Raw genomic sequence first — 14,511 nt, 5'->3', positions numbered from 1 at the left:
TTACTTATCTCTCCAATTTGGTCCTGCCGTACATACCAACACGTACGCTACGGTCACAAGACGCAGGCCTCATTATTGTCCCTAGAATTTCTAAGCAAACAGCTGGAGGCAGGGCTTTCTCCTATAGAGCTACATTTTTATAGAATGATCTGCCTATTCATGTGAGACGCAGACTCGGTCTCGACCTTTAATACTTTACTGAAGACTCATCTCTTCAGTAGGTCCTATGATTGAGTGTCCTGGCCCAGGGGTGCGAAGGTGAATGGCAAGGCACTGGAGCGCCGAACTGCCCTTGCTGTCTCTCTCCACTAAGATTATCTGCCTCTGACCGTATTACAGGGGCTGAGTCACTGGCTTACTAGTGCTCTTCCATGCTGTCCCTAGGAGTGATGCGTCACTTGAGTGGGTTGAGTCACAGACGTGATCTTCCTGTCCGGTTTTGCGCCCTCTCAGGCTTGTGCGGTGGAGAAGATCTTTGTGGGCTTAACTCAGCCTTGTCTCAGGGTAGTAAATTGGTGGTCTGTTGATATCCCTCTAGTGGTGTGGGGGCTGTGCTTTGGCAAGTGGGTGGGATTATATCCTGCCTGGTTGGCCCTGTCTGGGGGTATTGTCGGACGGGGCCACAGTGTCCCCCGACCCTCTCCTGTATCAGCCTCCAGTCTCCAGTATCTATGCTGCAGTAGTCTATGTTCCGGGGGGCTAGGGTCAGTCTGTTATATCTGGTGTAATTCTCCTGTCTTATCTGTGTGAATTTAAGTATGCTCCCTCTAATTCTCTCTCCCTCCCCTCCCGGAGGACCTGAGACCTAGGATCATGCCTCAGGACTACCTGACCTGATGACTCCTGGCTGTCCCCAGTCCACCTGGTTGTGCTGCTGCTCCAGTTTCAACTGTTCTGCCTGCAGCTAGGGAACCCTGACGTGCTACCTTGTCCAGGACCTGCTGTTTTCGACTCTCTCTCTCTCTCTCTACTGCACCTGCTGTCTCGACCTCTGAATGCTCGGCTATGAAAAGCCAACTGACATTTACTCCTGAGGTACTGACCTGTTGCACCCTCTACAACCACTGTGTTTATTATTTGACCCTGATGGTCATCTATGAACGTTTGAACATCTTGAAGAACAACCTGGCCTTAAATGGCCATGCACTCTTATAATCTCCACCTGGCACAGCCAGAAGAGGACTGGCCACCCCTCAGAGCCTGGTTCCTCTCTAGCTTTTCTCCTAGGTTCCTGCCTTTCTAGGCAGTTTTTCTACATCTGCATTGCTTGCTGTTTGGTGTTTTAGACTGGGTTTCTGTATGTAAAAAGGGCTTCATAAATACATTTGATTGAGATTATAGGTCGCATATAATTTAACAGTTCCATTTCACGCCATGCTGTTCATATAAATCATTTATTATAATTTACTGGTTTCTCGCAGTTATTTATCCCGGGAAAGGGAGTGGTTTTGGGGCATTAAATCCCGGTTACCGGGTTCCCGCCATTCAACCCTGGTGTTGAGGGTGCTGCAGCAGCCCTTGAAAAATCGTAATTAACAAAATATATAAATTCTCGCCCCCCCCCCCCCCGCCCCGTCCTATAAAAAACGCATTACCCCCACCCCGAAACATCTTCCCGCAGCTGTGGCTCAGCGCGCCATTTCTCTAGAGATAAATAAAAACATGTCCGCTAGCTACTACTATTCTAGCTAAATAGGATGACTCGTAAAATGGGGAGCACAGAGATAACATTAGATGATTGGCTGACTGGCTGCTAATGCCTTAGCAGAGATGAGATGATGACTTTAAGGAATGAAAAATAAAGTCTTCAAATAAAACGAAGTAATATACACAACTGTAATATTTTCTAAAAGTACAGTATAAATAATGTGAATAAATAGTGGGCATTCACTACCATCATGTGGCTCTTTTATAAAAAAAAATGTCTACAGTTACATTATTATTTTTGACTATATATCGTATCGCTTCGGTCAATATCGCAATATCAAATTTCGCTACTTGGCTGTACCTGCACCAAAACTCCAGTATTTTTCCTTCATAGCTCGTTCTCCATGTAAAAAAAAAAAAGGGGTCTCAAATTCGTTTTTATCGCTTTTCTTTGTATGACTGATCAAAACTCGTGTTCTCATGGCTCTCTCTTGTCCCTCTGCAGCAGACATATGGTGAGCAATATGTTTGGAACATCGAATCGCAATAAAAGCACAGTATCGAATCGAAATACTTATAGAAACCTGAGAATCACAATACATATCGTATCAGCACCTAAGTATCATGTCGTATCGTGTGGTCCCTGGCAATTCACAGCCCTATTATCATCTATCGACGATGATTGACAGCCATCGTCCATGGTGACGACACCATGATGTGACGATGGTTTAGCCTATTCGAACTTGACTGGCGTCGCACAGTAAAGAGCATACGAGTGACATTGAGTAATTTGCCTATTCTTATTTGCTATAGCCCATTTCAGGAAATATGTTATATGTAAGAGAGGAATATAGGCTGAAAAAGCGAAAAATTCCAACAATGCAGCTCAAAATGTCCAGTGAGAAGATATTGTTGCTCTCTCTCTCTCTCTCTCTCTCTCTCTCTCTCTCTCTCTCTCTCTCTCTCTCTCTCTCTCGCTTTCTCTCTCTCGCTCTCTCACTCTCTCTCTGTCCCGCCCCCCCCCCCCCCCCCCCCCCCCCAATTTGATTTAAGGGGCTTTATTGTCATGGGAAACATATGTTTACATTGCCAAAGCAAGTTAATTAAATAGATAATAAACAAAAGTGAAATTATCATTAAACATTACACTCAGAAAAGTTCCAAAATAATAAAGACAAATATCATATTATGTCTATATACAGTGTTGTAATGATGTGCAAATAGCTAAAGTACCAAAGGGACAATATATATACACTGCTCAAAAAAATAAAGGGAACACTTAAACAACACAATGTAACTCCAAGTCAATCACACTTCTGTGAAATCAAACTGTCCACTTAGGAAGCAACACTGATTGACAATAAATTTCACATGCTGTTGTGCAAATGGAATAGACAAAAGGTGGAAATTATAGGCAATTAGCAAGACACCCCCAATAAAGGAGTGGTTCTGCGGGTGGTGACCACAGACCACTTCTCAGTTCCTATGCTTCCTGGCTGATGTTTTGGTCACTTTTGAATGCTGGCGGTGCTTTCACTCTAGTGGTAGCATGAGACGTAGTCTACAACCCACACAAGTGGCTCAGGTAGTGCAGCTCATCCAGGATGGCACATCAATGCGAGCTGTGGCAAGAAGGTTTGCTGTGTCTGTCAGCGTAGTGTCCAGAGCATGGAGGCGCTACCAGGAGACAGGCCAGTACATCAGGAGACGTGGAGAAGGCCGTAGGAGGGCAACAACCCAGCAGCAGGACCACTACCTCTGCCTTTGTGCAAGGAGGTGCAGGAGGTGCACTGCCAGAGCCCTGCAAAATGACCTCCAGCAGGCCACAAATGTGCATGTGTCTGCTCAAAGGGTCAGAAACAGACTCCATGAGGGTGGTATGAGGGCCCGACGTCCACAGGTGGGGGTTGTGCTTACAGCCCAACACCGTGCAGGACGTTTGGCATTTGCCAGAGAACACCAAGATTGGCAAATTCGCCACTGGCGCCCTGTGCTCTTCACAGATGAAAGCAGGTTCACACGCACATGTGACAGACGTGACAGAGTCTGGAGACGCCATGGAGAACGTTCTGCTGCCTGCAACATCCTCCAGCATGACCGGTTTGGCGGTGGGTCAGTCATGGTGTGGGGTGGCATTTCTTTGGGGGGCCGCACAGCCCTCCATATGCTCGCCAGAGGTAGCCTGACTGCCATTAGGTACCGAGATGAGATCCTCAGACCCCTTGTGAGACCATATGCTGGTGCGGTTGGCCCTGGGTTCCTCCTAATGCAAGACAATGCTAGACCTCATGTGGCTGGAGTGTGTCAGCAGTTCCTGCAAGAGGAAGGCATTGATGCTATGGACTGGCCCGCCCGTTCCCCAGACCTGAATCCAATTGAGCACATCTGGGACAACATGTCTCGCTCCATCCACCAACGTCACGTTGCACCACAGACTGTCCAGGAGTTGGCGGATGCTTTAGTCCAGGTCTGGGAGGAGATCCCTCAGGAGACCATCCGCCACCTCATCAGGAGCATGCCCAGGCGTTGTAGGGAGGTCATACAGGCACATGGAGGCCACACACACTACTGAGCCTCATTTTGACTTGTTTTAAGGACATTACATCAAAGTTGGATCAGCCTGTAGTGTGGTTTTCCACTTTAATTTTGAGTGTGACTCCAAATCCAGACCTCCATGGGTTGATAAATTTGATTTCCATTGATAATTTTTGTGTGATTTTGTTGTCAGCACATTCAACTATGTAGCAAAAAAAGTATTTCATAAGAATATTTCATTCATTCAGATCTAGGATGTGTTATTTTAGTGTTCCCTTTATTTTTTTGAGCAGTGTATATGTATGTTGTATTTACAATGGTGTTTGTTCTTCACTGGTTGACCTTTTCTTGTGGCAACATGTCACAAATCTTGCTGCTGTGATTGCACACTGTGGTATTTCACCCAATTGTTTTCGAATTCTTTGTGGGTCTGTCTAATCTGAGGGAAATATTTGTCTCTAATATGGTCATACATTTGGCAGGAGGTTAGGAAGTGCAGTTCAGCTTCCACCTCATTTGTGGGCAGTGTGCACATAGACCTGGCTCTCAAGAGAAGAGAGGATGTTTTTGGCAGCCTTTCTCAATAGCAAGGCTATGCTCACTGAGTCTGTACATAGTCAAAGATGTCCTTAATTTTGGGTCAGTCACAGCGGTCAGGTATTCTGCCACTGTGTACTCTCTCTTTAGGGCCAAATAGCATTCTAGTTTGCTCAGTTGTTTTGTAATTTCTTTCCAATATGTCAAGTAATTATATTTTTTATCTATGGTTACTGTAGATACTGTAGATGTTGCTGTCCTGGGGCTCTGTGGGGGTCTGTTTCTGTTTGTGAACAGAGCCCCAGAACCAGCTTGCTTAGGGGGTTCTTCTCCAGGTTTATTTCTCTGTAGGTGATGGCTTTGTTATGGAAGGTTTGGGAATCGCTTCCTTTTAGGTGGTTGTAGAATTTAACGTCTCTTTTCTGGATTTTGATAATTAGCGGGTATCGGCCTAATTCTGCTCTGCATGCATTATTTGGTGTTTTACGTTGCACACTGAGGATATTTTGGCAGAATTCTGCATGCAATTTGGTGTTTCTCCCATTTTGTGAATTCTTGGTTGGTGAGCGGACCCCAGTCCTCACAACCATAAAGGGCAATGGGTTTTATAACTGATTAAAGTATTTTTAGCCAGATCCTAACTGTATGTCGAATGTTCCTTTTGAAGTCGGAAGTTTACATACACTTACAGTTGGAGTCATTTAAAACTAGTTTTTCAACCACTACACACATTTTTCTTGTTAACAAACTATAGTTTTGGCAAGTCAGTAAGGACATCTACTTTGTGCATGGCACAAGTAATTTTTCCAACAATTGTTTACAGACAGATTATTTCACTTATAATTCACAATTCCAGTGGGTCAGAAGTTTACATACAAAACAGCTTGGAAAATTACAGAAAATGATGTCATGCCTTTAGAAACTTCTGATAGACTAATTGACATAATTTGAGTCGATTAGAGGTGTACCTGTGGATGTATTTCAAGGCCTACCTTCAAACTCAGTGCCTCTTGGTTTAACATCATTGGAAAATCAAAAGAAATCAGCCAAGACCTCAGAAATTGTAGACCTCCACAAGTCTGGTTCATCCTTGGGAGCAATTTCCAAACGCCTGAAGGAACCACGTTCATCAGTACAAACAATAGTACGCAAGTATAAACACCGTGGGACCACGCAGCCGCCATACCGCTCAGGAAGGAGACGCGTTCTGTCTCCTAGAGATTAATGTACTTTGGTGCGAATAGTGCAAATCAATCCCAGATGCTGGAGGAAACAGGTACAAAAGTATCTATATCCACAGTAAAACGAGTCCTATATCGACATGACCTGAAAGGCTGTTCAGCAAGGAAGAAGCCACTGCTCCAAAACCCCCATTAAAAAAGCCAGACTACGGTTTGCAAATGCACATGGGGACAAAGATCGTACTTTTTGGAGAAATGTCCTCTACTCTGATGAAACAAATCTAGAACTGTTTGGCCATATTGACCATCGTTATGTTTGAAGAAAAAAGGGGGCCGCTTGCAAGTCAAAAAACACCATCCCAATCGTGAAGCACGGGGGTGGCAGCATCATGTTGTGGGGGTGCTTTGCTGCAAGAGGGACTGGTGCACTTCACAAAATAGATGGCGTCATGAGGGAGGAAAATGATGTGGATATATTGAAGCAACATCTCAAGACATCAGTCAGGAAGTTAAAGATTGGTCGCAAATTGGTCTTCCAAATGGACAATGACCCCAAGCATACTTCCAAAGTTGTGGCAAAATGGTTTAACGACAACAAAGTCAAGGTATTGGAGTGGCCATCACAAAGCCCTGACCTCCATCCTATAGAAAATGTGTGGGCAGAACTGAAAAAGTGTGTGCGAGCAAGGAGGACTACAAACCTGACTCAGTTACACCAGCTCTGTCAGGAGGAATGGGCCAAAATTCACCCAACTTATTGTGGGAAGCTTGTGGAAGGCTACCCGAAGCATTTGAGTTAAACAATTTAAAGGCAATGCTACCAAATACTAATTGAGTGCATGTAAACTTCTGACCCACTGGGATGTGATGAAAGAAATTAAAGCTTAAATAAATCATTCTCTCTACAATTATTCTGACATTTCACATTCTTAAAATAAAGTGGTGATCCTAACTGACCTAAGACAGGGAATTTTTACTACGATTAAATATCAGGAATTGTGAAAAACTGAGTTTAAATGTATTTGGCTAAGGTGTATGCAAACTTCCGACTTCAAGTGTACTGTAAATCTGCATCCCAAATGGCACCCTATGGGGCCCTGTCAAAAGTAGTACACTATAAAGGGAACGCAGCCTATATCACATGTACAGTAGTCATTTCAAGGTTTTGTAGGGCACGATCATTGAAACTCCTTTTTTATTCAAATAAAAAGGCGGACTGTACTATCACCATAGGAGACGAAGATGAAAGGCAAGATGAATCCACAGATGGTGAGTCTCTTTTAAAACAACAATGAATAAGCGTGCGTCCCAAATGACACCCTAATCTCTCTATAGTGCACTACTTTTTGACCAGGGGGATACCATTTGATATAAAGCCCAAGACTATTGTCCTCTTGTTCAGTCCTCAAGAGGTATACAGGTATTACTTGACCTTTTTATAGCACATATCAAATCAAATCAAATTTTATTTGTCACATACACATGGTTAGCAGATGTTAATGCGATTGTAGCGAAATGCTTGTGCTTCTAGTTCCGACAATGCAGTAATAACCAACAAGTAATCTAATCTAACAATTCCACAACTACTACCTTATACACACAAGTGTACAGGGATAAAGAATATGTACATAGAGATATATGAATGAGTGATGGTACAGAACGGCATAGGCAAGATGCAGTAGATGGTATAGAGTACAGTATATACATATACATATGACCTACGCATATGACATATGCGTATACAAACATGTTATGTTACACTTGAGAATGAAAGGTCCTTCAATGGATTCCTGGACTTAATTCAAATCATTCTTGCTAAAGGGAGCATACTGTGCGTCAGCCTCCTATATGTGACCACTTCAAGACATACTTTAAATACAGTATAGTGGATCCCTATGGCTCTGTAGCTGCATGACTGTCCAATGATGGTCAGTCATTTCACAATCTTTCATATTGAGAATCTTCACTCACGTTTAGTCCAAATAAAGTTCCACTGGAGAGACAGATGGTTACATAGATGAGCTTTTATGAATCTTGAAAGTAATTTTTTACTTGGAGTTACATTGTGTTGTTTAAGTGTTCCCTTTATTTTTTTGAGCAGTGTATTTGTAGGGGTTCCCCTAATGACTTAGCCTTTTTTACTCTATGGTAGCCCGCCACAGGATTCTTTAACATGGGGAATGCCCATAGCGTTACACTAGCCGGAGATTTCCATTCATTTCAAGTACTGACAACTATTTGGATTTCGAAGAATGACTTACAAATACTTCAGTTCCAACTTTCCTACTCTGTACATTGTTTATTGTTGTCATGTAATGGGATGCAAATGCTCCTTGGTTTTTAGAAATGTTTACAAATGAATAAAAAAAATGAAAAGTTGAAATGTCTTGAGTCAATAAGTATTCAACCCTTTTGTTATGGCAAACCTAAAAATAAGTTCAGGAGTAAAAATGTGCTTCATAAGTTGCATGGACTCTGTGGGCAATAATAGTGTTTATCATGATTTTTAAATGACTACCCCATCTCTGTACAAAGATACAGGCGCCCTTCCTAACTCAGTTGCCGGAGAGGAAGGAAACAGTTGCAGAGTTTAATGGCTGTGAGAGGAGATATTGATGAGGATGGATCAGCAACATTGTAGTTACTCCACAATACTAACATAAATGAAAGAGTGAAAAGGCAGCAAGCAAAACATGCATTCTGTTTTCAATAAGGCACTAAATTAAACCTGCAAAAATGTTGCAAAGAAATGAACTTTTTGTCCTGAATACAAAGCATTATGCTTGGGGCAAATCCAACACAACACATCACTGACTACCACTCTTCATATTTTCGAGCATGGTGGTGGCTGCATCATGTTCTGGGTATGCTTTTCATCGGCAAGGACTAAGTAGTTTTTTAGGACAAAAGAAAACGGAAAACAGTCCTAGAGGAGAACTTGGTACAGTCTGCTTCCAACAGACACTGGACAATTAACTAAAACACAAGGCCAAATATATGCTGAATGTACAAAACATTAGGAACACAATCCTAATATTGAGTTGCACCCCGTTTTGCCCTCAGAACAGCCTCAATTCGTCAGGGCATGGACTCTACAAGGTGTCGAAAGTGTTCCACGGGGATGCTGGTCCATGTTGACATCAATGCTTCTCACAGTTGTGTCAAGTAGGCTGGGTGTCCTTTGGGTGATGGACCATTCTTGTTACAAACAGGACATTTTTGAGCGTGAAAAACCTAGCAGCGATTCAGTTCTTGACACACTCAAACCAGTGCGCCTGATGCCTACTACCGTTTAAGGCACTTAAACATTTCGTCTTGCCCTTTCACCATCTGAATTGCACACATAGAGTTCAGATCTCGATGTACAGCGGTGTAAAGTACTTAAGTAAAAACACTTTAAAGTACTACTTAAGTAGTGTTTTTTTTTTTGTATCTGTACTTAACTTTACTATTTATATTTTTGACAACTTTTACTTTCCTACTTTCCAAAAGAACATGATGTTCTTTTTTACTTTTTACTCCATACATTTTCGCTGACACCCAAAAGTACTTGTTACATTTTCGGCGTTCCCACAATGGGACAGTTGTAAATCATGCAGTGCGTTATATCAAGATCGCAGATTTTAGAGTAACAACAAATGGCAGTACATAGAAGTGTCTTATATCGGCTGAAAGCTTATGGCACCCCGATGACGCAGGCGGCCATCACTTGAGGGACTGCATCTTTGTTAAATAAGCACCAATCGGGGTCAAACAAAGCTAGCTAGATAGTCAATGAGCTGCGCTTTACGGGAGTATCCGGGAACCCCGTCTCGGTTGCAAAAATGTAGGTGCTAATCTTTTGCAACAGCATGCCTTTTCCTTTTGGACACAACCTATAAGAATATTCAGAGTTATGAAGTTATGAAAACTGGTTGTTTTGCAAATGTTGAACTTATAATAGGGCTACTAATACTTGGAAAGCTAAATCAAAGTCCAAGTATACAGATATGACGATATTCTTGCAGAAAAATTGAATATGAATGCGAATGTCTCATTCACGATTTGCTCAAATGTACCTGGGGACTTGACACACAGTCTTGCTGTTCACTCATTTTTCAAGTTATCCATCTGAAACTTTGCACATACACTGCTTCTATCTTGTGAACACTATCGGAATTACAACCAGATTGATGGCTATTACTATGACCTTTCTCTTGCATTTCAAAGATGTTGGTAGAAAAAGGCTGGTTGTTTTTTTCTTTGTATTTTCTTCTACCAGATCTGTTGTGTTATATTCTCCTACATTCAATTCACATTTCCACAAACTTCAAAGTGTTTCCTTTCAAATGGTACCAATAGAATGCATATCCTTGCTTCAGGGCCTGAGCTACAGGCAGTTAGATTTGGGTATGTCATTTAGGCGAAAATTGAAAAAAAGGGGGCTATCCCTAAGAAGTTGAAATGCTTAGCATGACAAGAACATTGCCTAATTCACACACTTATCAGAGAACATCCCTGGTCATCCCTACTGCCTCTGATCTGGCGGACTCACTAAAAACACGCATCGTTTGTAAATTATGTCTGAGTGTTGGTGTGCCCCTGGCTATCCGTAAAAAAACAAAAAAACAAGAAGGGTGCCATCTGATTTGGTTAACATAAGAAATGTACAAGTATTTATACTTTTGAAACTTAAGTATATTTTTGCGAGTACATTTTATTTTGATACGTAAGTATATTTAAAAATGTTGCAATTACATTTTATTTTGATATGTAATTATATTTAAAACCAAATACTACTAGTCTTTTACTGGGTGACTTTTACTTCAGTCATTTTCTATGAAGGTATCTGTACTTTTACTCAAGTATGACAATTGGGTACTTCTTCCACCTATGTACATTACACACAAACTCAACAAACGACAGAAAACAGTGTGAGTGTCCTCAAGCACTTGGCAATCACCCGTCTTCATCTGACAAAGACAGAAAGTGTTTAAATATCGGAGGTCAAGTGGCACCAGGTACCAGAGGTAGAATAACAGGCCAGGTTTGGTCTCAAAATTATTGAAATACTTATGAAGTCTTCAGAGAGGCGATGTCTATGCAGCCCATGACCCATCTCCTGCTCCTATTGAACTAACCTCATCATCAGGCTGGCTGGTGGACAAAACTAATTCCCAGGTTTTATTGTCTGACATTGTGGAGTCGAGAGAGGAAGGGAAATTAAACAGTGGGGAAATCAAATGTATAACACAGAAGTTTACAGCAGGTGGGTGTTTTCCAATCCAACTTTTCACCATTGATACAAAAACAACAATATGAAGAGGGTAGAAATTCAACAGGGGAAGAATGTGATTAGTGATGGTGGAAGTTTCTGGGCAGATAAAGTGGGTGTTTTTCAGTCTAACCTTTGTACCCAGGCCAGAACTAGGGGATACTACCCCACCCACCCATGCCTGGGGGCCCAGTGGAATTTAGTTATTTGGTTTAACTTGTCCTCTCAGCAACACTTGACAACAACACTTTGTTTTTCGTGAGTTCTGTTGTCCCCTCGATTTTCGCCCCCCCCCCCCGTGTACACACACGCACACAAACGTACACTCACTCAATTTCTCTGGGATGAACCATGTAATTGAATGGTTGTTTAAAAGGGTGGATTTAGGACTGGACCATTAATCCTGTATCACCTTTTCTGCAGTGCTGGGTTTTTATCTGAACCTCTTCCCCACCTTCTCCCTCTCCTCTTTCTCACTCCCACCTCCCTCCCTTCTTCTCCTCTCCCCATCCCTCTCCTCTCTGTCCTTTCTCTGGTGTCCCAGTTTTCAAGGTACCGTATTAATCCTGCGACTGGGTAACCTGAACCCTTTAAACCTCTGAGCCTGAGCAGTGTACACTATATAGGGAATATGTTGCCATTTTGGACACAGCCACAGCTCCTGTCACAGCCACTTTCCCACCTTTGAAATACTAAAAGTAGATCTGACCTCCAGTCTCTTCTAAAAATTAAAACTGCAGGCGTTCTTCCAGGGCAAGCTGAAGATCACGGGGAACATGGGCATGGCCATGAAGCTCCAGAGCCTACAAATGACACCAGCCAAAGCCAAGCTGTGATTGGCTGATAGGCTCTCAGCTCTGGAACTCCTGCCATATGTTACATTTATGCACCTTCTCTCTTCTCACCTCTCTCTGACCCCTCTCTCACCTCTTCTCATCTCTTTATACTCACTCTTGATGCTTTCCTGTGTTTCTCTGCCTTTCTGTGTCTCTGTGTCTCTCTCTCTGTCTATCTGTCTCTGTGTCTCTGTGTCTCTGTCCCTGTCTCTCCTTCTCTGTGTCTCTGTCTCAATCTTTGAAATAGATTATGTACTTGATAATTTGTTGAGAAATCAACCTATCTCAAGATTCTAACTACATTTATGCACCTTCTCTCTTCTCACCTCTCTCTGACCCCTCTCTCACCTCTTCTCATCTCTTTATACTCACTCTTCGGAACTTTTGGGCAGGCATACAAAATACTGTGCAGTATTGCCATGCTTTACTGGATCAATCTGGAACGCTGCACACACACTGCTGTCATCTAGTGGCCAAAATCTTTATTGCGTCTAAACTGCAATATTATATTATGGCCTTTCTCTTGCATTTCAAAGATGATGTACTAAAACATTTTTGGAAAATGCATGTTTTTTTTGTTTATTATCTTTTACCAGATCTGTTGTGTTATATTCTCCTACATTAATTTCACATTTCCACAAACAAAAAAGTGTTTATTTTCAAATGGTATGAAGAATATGCATATCCTTGCTTCAGGTCCTGAGCTACAGGCAGTTAGATTTGGGTATGTCATTTTTGGCGAAAATTGAAAAAAAGGGTCTGATCCTTAAGAGGATTTATATCAAGGTTTCTTTGTGCATCTGTTGTATACTTTAGCACGACGCAACGCGGAGTGCCTTGACACGGCCCTTAGCCGTGGTATATTGGCTATATAGCACAAACCCCAGAGGTGCCTTATTGCTATTATAAACTGGTTACCAACCTAATTAGAGGTAAAAAAATAAATGTTTTGTCATACCCATGGTATACAGTCTGATATACCACGGCTGTCAGCCAATCAGCATTCAGGGCTCGAACCACCCAGTTTACAATTGTTCTTACACCTCTTTGGAGGATTTTCTTTTTCTCCGAAAAATAAAATGTTTCTCCTGGGTGTCTGGAAACCCACTATCTGTAATTGATTGAATCCCAGCCTAAGCCTTTGAGGCTTTTTGGGAAAACAAAACAAACAGAACAAAAAAAATTGCAATGTTTCCAGATGATCCAAATTATAACAAATTCTAGATGCCTTCAGATGCTTTTGTAATTGTCTTTTTGTACATTCATCTCATGATGCCCTACTTTTTTTTTCTTTTTCTTGTGGATTTTTACGTTTTAATTACATTGACATTTTAAGCTGATCCAGACCTGTCCCTGTTGGCTCCCATCCCCACTGGTCTGCACCTTATGCCAGATACAGCCTGGGGTCTTAATCTTTTCCTACACCCCTCCTTGGTGGCACTGGTGGCATTTAGCAGCTGCTGTGGCCGTTTGGCCGGGCTTAGTCACTGTTTAGTCCATCCTCCCAGTCCCGGGCCACCAGATTTATGGCTCCTGAACATTAACGTATAAAAGATAAGGGCAACTAGTGGGATGTGATCTGGGAGCAGGGCAGGCTGATGTTAAGACTAAGGGAATCCCTTAAATACTCCTGAGGACTCTCGTGTGGGTTTGGGCTGCATCTCAAATGGCCCCCTATTCTCTATAGTGCACCAGTGATGTAAAGTACTTCAGTGAAAATACTTGAAAGTACGTTTTTTGGGGTATCTGTACTTTACTCTTTATATTTTTGACAACTTTTACTTCATTACATTCCTAAACAAAATTATGTACTTTTTACTCCATACGTTTTCCCTGACACCCAAAAGTACTCGTTACATTGAAAGCTTAGCAGGAAATTAAAATGGGTTAATTCACACGCTTACAGTGCCTTCGGAAATTATTCAGACCCCTTGACATTTTACATATTTTGTAACATTACAGACTTATTCTAAAATGGATTAAATACATTTTTAAAAAGCTCAGCAATCTACACACAATACCCCATAATGAGAAAGCAAAAACAGTTTTTTTGAAATTTTAGCAAATTTATAAAACTTTAAAAACAGAAATACGTTAAGTATTCAGACCCTTTGCTATGCGATTCAAAATTGAGCTCAGGTCCATCATGTTTCCATTGATAATCCTTGAGATTGGAGTCCACCTGTGGTAAATTCAATTGATTGGACATGATTTGGAAAGGCACACACCTGTCTATATAAGGTCCCACAGTTGACAGTGCATGTTAGAGCAAAAACTAAGCCATGAGGTTGAAGGAATTGTCCGTAGAGCTCCGAGACAGCATTGTGTCGAGGTACAGATCTGGAGAAGGGTACCAGAACTGAGCAATCAGAGGCAAAGGGCCTTGGTCAAGTAGGTGACCAAGAACTCGTTGGTCAATCTGACAGAGCTCTAGAGTTCCTCGGTGGAGATGGGAGAACCTTGCAGAAGGACAACCATCTCTAAAGCATTCTAACAATCAGGCCTTTATGGTAGAGTGACC

Source organism: Salvelinus namaycush, chromosome 25 (assembly GCF_016432855.1).
Source record: "Salvelinus namaycush isolate Seneca chromosome 25, SaNama_1.0, whole genome shotgun sequence".
NCBI lineage: Eukaryota > Metazoa > Chordata > Actinopteri > Salmoniformes > Salmonidae > Salvelinus > Salvelinus namaycush.
This window is presented reverse-complemented; position numbering follows the sequence as displayed.